Source organism: Cottoperca gobio, unplaced genomic scaffold, assembly GCF_900634415.1.
Source record: "Cottoperca gobio unplaced genomic scaffold, fCotGob3.1 fCotGob3_351arrow_ctg1, whole genome shotgun sequence".
Classification (NCBI taxonomy): domain Eukaryota; kingdom Metazoa; phylum Chordata; class Actinopteri; order Perciformes; family Bovichtidae; genus Cottoperca; species Cottoperca gobio.
In genome coordinates, this window is record NW_021166950.1 from 80,001 (window position 1) to 86,967 (window position 6,967).

General features: G+C 42.8%; 1 protein-coding gene across 1 annotated transcript in view; it reads right to left on the reverse strand.

Annotated features, from left to right (window-relative positions):
• The window catches only part of hjv (hemojuvelin BMP co-receptor), a 16,959-nt gene extending 16,320 nt beyond the window's left edge, over positions 1-639 (reverse strand). The window contains exon 1 of the mRNA XM_029427665.1: positions 409-639. The gene's annotated coding sequence lies outside the window, so the exon portion shown is untranslated. The remainder of the gene's footprint in view (positions 1-408) is intronic.
• Positions 640-6,967: the final 6,328 nt, after the last annotated feature.

A 6,967-nucleotide genomic window follows, 5' to 3' on the forward strand; every position in this document is an offset into this window, starting at 1 on the left:
TTTTCTAATCCACAATAAAAATGTAATTGATTCACAATTGTTCATCGTGCCACAGAAACACTGAACTGCTCATCTTCAGCTTCATATCCAGAAACACAAATGATTGATTTTCCTGTCGTTTTGATCTCTTCTTGTATTTTCTAAATGATTGGATCTTATTGTCCTTTCTGTCACATCTTGTTTTCTCTTATCTGGATTTTAAGCCGTCTGTGTGCAAATAAAATAAATAGTTTGAAGATCTTCGGACTCTTAGAAGTTACGTTACAGTTCATTTAGCCAACGCTTTTGTGCAAAGCATCAATGAGTGCAAACAATCCTGAGGATAAAACTCTGAACATTAAGAATCCTGCAGGAACTTTAGCTTCAAAAGTTATTATGTTCAATGTAACAGACAGGTTCCTGTCTCACCTTCAGTGGCTCAGTGTCGGAGTCCGTCCATGTCCTCACGCTGTCCTCAGGGGGGCCGCAAAACATGCAGGGCTCTCCAGGACTTTTCCAGGTCTCTCAAAGACTCTCCAGGACTCTCAAAAAGACTCTCCAGGTCTCTCAAAGACTCTCCAGGACTCTCAAAAAGACTCTCCAGGTCTCTCGAAGACTCTTGGTCGCTGCCTCGCGGTGCGTTCACAGCTCACTGCGACACCAACAACCAGCACCTGCTACAGGACAACTGTCACACACACACACACACACACACACACACACACACACACACACACACACACACACACTGCAGTTTATTTTTATATCAGACCTCCAGGAAGTTGAAACTTTATTTAAAATCTGCAGTTTGACAAAGACACAAAGTACTTTTTTTATTTTTAATAAATGTTTATTAAATATTTATAATAATTCCCTCAGAGATGAAAGTCACTAAATATATTTACTGCTGCATCAAATGGTGACTTTTCGGTTTTAAATCAAATGAAAACATTTGAAAAGGTTTAATTTTGATGTACTTATTTAATTTGAGGTAAGTTTTTACTGCAGTACATTTATCTGACAAATCTACTGATCAAATAATGTCCTGTTAAGAGGTTACTAATAATACTAAAGTATAATAGATAATAATGCAGCGTTCCCACGCCTTCTTAAATATTACATTTAAGCACTTTCAAGGATTTTCCAGGCACAACTCCCTCAGATTCAAGGCCCCGGCAGCTCCCGGTTTGGGTCGTGGTTAAAGGTTAATTACTGAAGCAACACTGACGACTATCAGCCTATAAAAATAAATAAAACAATTGAAGCCGCTTCAACGTGTTTCTGTCCCAAATCCTTGAACACCTTGAATTCTGCCCTCAACTTCACAAATGTTCAAGGACCCGAGGGAAGCGCGAGAAATATTTGAGTAATACTTATTCTGCTGAAGAAATAATTAGTGTTTTCATCATGTACAATATATAATTGCTCAAGCTTGCTGACTCAGCTAAGATACTAATAGTGTATAATAAAAACATTATTACTAATAATATCTATAACACACAACAAGATTGTATTCAAAGACTTCAAGGCTGCACTTCCTCCTTCAAACACTAGATGTCCCACAAATATCTCACAGTTCAAAACTTTACATTTCAGCTTTAATATTAAACTTTCACATTTAAATTTGCAAAGTAAAACCATGTGTGTGTATTTATACTGCTTTGAATTTAACTTATGTACGTGTACGTGTTGTGACTTCAGTGCAACAGAAACTACTTATTATTGTTACCGTTTTAATATTGTATATTTATTATACGGCTCTTGCTGCATTAAGAGTCTCAGCTCTAGTTTGAAATAGTTTTGGATTATAACTACACATGTTTACTTAAATACTGTATGTTTGTATAGTTTTGAGGTACTTGTACTTTCCTTGAGTATTTATATTTCTACTTTATACTGCATTACAATTCAGAGGAAATATTTGACGTTCTATTTTACTTATCTGATTCAGATTATTAATAGTAAATATAAATGATATATTGTTACAGATTAAAGTCATTAAAATTAGCTCCTCCTTTAGCAGCTGCAACATTAACAGGATGAACACAGGAATTAGAAGATTAGAGAGGAAGATGAGAGGAGAAAGAGAAGAGAAAAGGGAGTAGGAGGAGAGAAGAGGAGGGAGAAGACAAGAAGAAGAGAGAGGAGGAGAAGAAGAGAGAGGAGAGAAGACAAGAAGAAGATAGAGGAGGAGAAGGACCAAGAAGAAGAGAGAGTGAAGAGAAGAAGAGAGAGGAGTAGAAGACAAGAAGAGAGAGGAGTAGAAGAGAGAGAGAGAAGACAAGAAGAAGAGAGAGGAGGAGAAGAGAGAGGAGGGGAGGAAGAAGAGAGAGGAGGAGAAGAAGAGAGAGGAGGAGAAGACAAGAATGAGATGAGGAGGAAGAAGAGAGAGGAGGAGAAGACAAGACAAGAGATGAGGAGAGGGGAGGAGAAGAGATAGAGAGAGGAGGAGAGGAAGAGAGAGGAGGGGAGGAGAAGAAGAAGAGGAGGAGAGGAGGAGAGAGGAGGAGAGAGGAGAGAGGAGGAGAGAACAGAGAGGAGGAGAGAACAGAGAGGAGGAGAGAGGAGGAGAGAACAGAGAGGAGGAGAGAACAGAGAAGAGGAGAGAGGAGGAGAGAACAGAGAGGAGAGAAGACAAGAAGAGATAGGAGGAGAAGAGAGAGGAGGAGAAGAAGAGGAGAGGAGGAGAGGAAGAGGAGGAGAGGAAGAGGAGGAGAGGAGGAGAAGAAGAGGAGAGGAGGAGAGGAAGAGAGAGGAGGGAGGAGAAGAAGAGAGAGGAGGAGAGGAAGAGAGAGGAGGAGAAGAAGAGAGAGGAGGGGAGGAGAAGAAGAGAGAGGAGGAGAAGACAAGAAGAAGAGAGAGGAGGAGAAGAAGAGAGATGAGGAGAAGACAAGAAGAGAGAGGAGGAGAAGAGAGAGGAGGAGAAGACAAGAAGAAGAGAGAGGAGGGGAGGAGAAGAAGAGAGAGGAGGAGAAGACAAGAAGAAGAGAGAGGAGAAGAAGAAGAGAGAGGAGGAGAAGACAAGAAGAGAGAGGAGGAGAAGAAGAGAGAGGAGGAGAAGACAAGAAGAAGAGAGAGGAGGAGGGGAGGAGAAGAAGAGAGAGGAGGGGAGGAGAAGAAGAGAGAGGAGGAGAGGAAGAGAGAGGAGGGGAAGAAGAGAGATGAGGGGAGGAGAAGAAGAGAGAGGAGGAGGGGAGGAGAAGAAGAGAGAGGAGGAGAAGACAAGAAGAAGAGAGAGGAGGAGAAGAAGAGAGAGGAGGAGAAGACAAGAAGAAGAGAGAGGAGGAGGGGAGGAGAAGAAGAGAGAGGAGGGGAGGAGAAGAAGAGAGAGGAGGAGAGGAAGAGAGAGGAGGAGAAGAAGAGAGAGGAGGAGAAGAAGAAGAGAGAGGAGGAGGGGAGAAGAAGAAGAGAGAGGAGGGGAGGAGAAGAGAGAGAGAGGAGAGGAAGAGAGAGGAGGAGAAGAAGAGAGAGGAGGCGAAGAAGAAGAGGAGGGGAGGAGAATGAAGAGAGAGGAGGAGAAGAAGAGAGAGGAGGAGAAGACAAGAAGAGAGAGGAGGAGGGGAGGAGAAGAAGAGAGAGGAGGAGAAGAAGAGAGAGGAGGAGAGGAAGAGAGAGGAGGAGAGGAAGAGAGAGGAGGGGAGGAGAAGAAGAGAGAGGAGGAGAAGAAGAGAGAGGAGGAGAGGAAGAGAGAGGAGGAGAAGAAGAGAGAGGAGGGAGGAGAAGGAAGAGAAGGAGGAGAAGACAAGAAGAAGAGAGAGGAGGAGAAGAAGAGAGAGGAGGAGAAGACAAGAAGAGAGGAGGAGAAGAAGAGAGAGGAGGAGAAGACAAGAAGAAGAGAGAGGAGGAGGGGAGGAGAAGAAGAGAGAGGGATGGGAGAGAAGAAGAGAGAGGAGGAGAGGAAGAGAGAGGAGGAGAAGAAGAGAGAGGAGGAGAAGAAGAGAGAGGAGGAGAGGAAGAGAGAGGAGGGGAAGAGAGAGAGGAGAAGAAGAGAGAGGAGGAGGGTGAGGAGAAGAAGAGAGAGGAGGGGAGGAGAAGAAGAGAGAGGAGGAGAAGACAAGAAGAAGAGAGAGGAGGGGAGGAGAAGAAGAGAGGAGGAGAGGAAGAGCGATGAGGAGAAGAAGAGAGAGGAGGGGACTGAAGAGAGAGGAGGAAGTAATGAGAGAGGAGAGGACGAAGGATAGGAGGGAAGAAGAGAGGGATGGGAGGAGATAAGTAGATAGGGGAAGGAGGAGAAGAAGAGGAGGAGTATCATACAACTAATATATATTATTTACTTTAAAATTAATAATAGTTTTAGGTAGTAAATATAATAATTATGATTTATAATCACAATAATAATATATATTATTAATACAATAATAATATCATATGTATTATTTATTATGCATAATATATATTATTATTGTATTATAATAATATATATTATTATAATACAATAATATATATTATTATAATACAATAATAATATATATTACTCTGCAGAATGAGCACTTTTGGTATTTTAATTCTGTTTTGTTGCTGATACTTTAATACTTTTTACTTACATGATGCAGTTATACTTGATTTTAACATTAAACACATTTAATGATGATTAATAGTTTTATAATAAAAGTTACATTGTATTTAAATCCCATGACATGCTATTTTATTTAAAAAGTAAAAATATTAAATTGCTCACTTGTAGTTTTCTTTCTGCTGCAGGTTTAGCTGTGGCCCTTTAAGAGTGCAGCGGCCCCCGCACGCCTCACTGAGCATCAGCCTTTGTTAGGCTTTAGATGGGGGGGTGGGGGGGGCAGTAGTCTGACGGACGGGGAGCCTCCAGCGAACAGAAACAACACGATGGCGCAGAGAGGAGCTTCTGCAGAGCGGTGAGTTTAACTTTCACTCAACTTTCATGTCTTTCATTTCAGAGAAACTGTAAAAAACATTTATCAGAGAGAACCTGAATGCACCGCTTCGTGTTGGTGAAGATAAATCTGTGAAAGTTATAATGAAGCAGCCAGAAGAGCTTTTACCTGATCACTGCCCAGCACCCTGATGTGCTGCAAACATGTTATATTAAGAGGAAAGAACAATACAAGGAAGTCAACAACTTCAACAAAGACGCTTATTTTATCTCTAAATATTCTGCAGTCTCAGATGCCTCGCCTATTACGTCATCCAAAGCTTCCCCCCACTTCAAAACCCATTCAGGCGCCCTTGCAGACTTGACTACTGATGGTCCACCGGGGCGTTTTGGAGCTTGATGGGCGAGATACGAGGCTCCTGATTGGACGAGCACTTTCACTGTCGGCTGCCCCCGGGTTTCAAACAACCACCACGGCGGCTCGTTTGTAAACCTTTTTCGCAAAAATAGTTCACCGATATGTGTTGCTGAAAACATTTGAGGAGAAACAGGAAGCTGCAGAATCTGTCTTCCTTTTAGCGCGACATCAGTTAGTTTAAAACGTTGTCGGGAGTTTCCAGCGGCGGCGTGTCGCGCTGGACGCCCTTGATGTGCATAAAGTAACCAAACCCTCAACTTTACGCAAAATAGGAGCAACGTGACGCCCCATCTCTCAAAGTGTACCACTCCCAGAATGCATTGCACGGCAGGATCCTGTGAATAGTAGCGCCAGAGTTCAGGTTGTTGAACAGTGGAACTCTGTGTGTGTGTGTGTGTGTGAGTTTCCTCCCGGGGGCGGGCAGGCCCGGGATGCGGTGCATTGTTGTCACGTCTCCCCTCCAATATTGCACTCGTCCCGGCCTCCCCGGCCCAGGGGTCACGACCCCCCCCCTCCAGACTGCAGCAGAGACGCAGCGCTGGAGCTCAGAGAAGAGGTAGCTGGTACTTATTAAACTACTTTGGGATGTAATGTGATGAATCATTCATGTTCCCGTCAGGATAAGAAAGGTTACACTCCGACACGTCTGTAAATTCTGATTCATTTCATAATTATTTCCTGAGAAGTTTCCTGGAAAGAAACATAATAATTATAATTACAGCTCAAATAGAGTGCATTCTAAATAATATATACATCAATATATTATATATAAACATGGAGCAGCTCTGACTTTCAGTCAGAAGATAACAGCTGATCGTGCAAAGCACAGAAAAACAATTCAGCATGTTTCAGGGATAAAGTTTCCAATCATAAATAATCTGACCTTTGACACCCACATCAAACATCTGTGCAAGACCTCCTTCTACCACCTCAGGAACATTGCAGAGCTCCGCCCCCACACTCTCCCTGTCAGATGCTGAACAACTCGTCCACGCCTTTGTCTCCTCGAGGTTGGACTACTGCAACGCTCTCCTCATCGGGACTCCAAGCGGGAGCCTTCAGAAGCTCCAATAAATCCAGAACAGCGCCGCTAGGATCCTGATGAGGGTGCGACAATATAACCACATCACACCCATTCTCCACTCCCCTCACTGGCTTCCTGTCGCATTCAGGATCGAATACAAAATCTCACTCATCAGTGCATACATGGAAATGCTCCTCCGTATCTCAAGGAACTCCTCCCCCAACAAACCTCCACACGCAACCTCCGCTCCTCCAAAGAAACTTTGCTCCACCCCCCCAGGACCAAGCTCCGCACCAGGGGCGATCGTCTGTTGTTGTTGTTGTTGTTGTTGTTGTTGTTGTCCTGCATTTTAGCGCCTTGAGATTGCTTTTAGCTTTGAAAGGCACTTTATAAATACAATTTATTATTATTATTATTATTAAATGATGATTAGATATTTACTAAAGTTGAAATCATCTTACAGTCAATAATAAACTCAACTAGACTAATTGTCCTGTAATTATTAATGCAATTAATACCAAACTAAATGATTCTTGTAGTAAAACAAAGGTGCCACTTTTCAAAGTGTCACTAAATACGTGCAGAAGAAGAGGCGGTTGCATGCTAACACGCTAAGCTAACATGTTAGCATGTCCCTGAAGGCCCACAGCAGTGGAGTTTTTAGCGTGAAAATCATGAGAAACAAAACCATCGTTTTAGG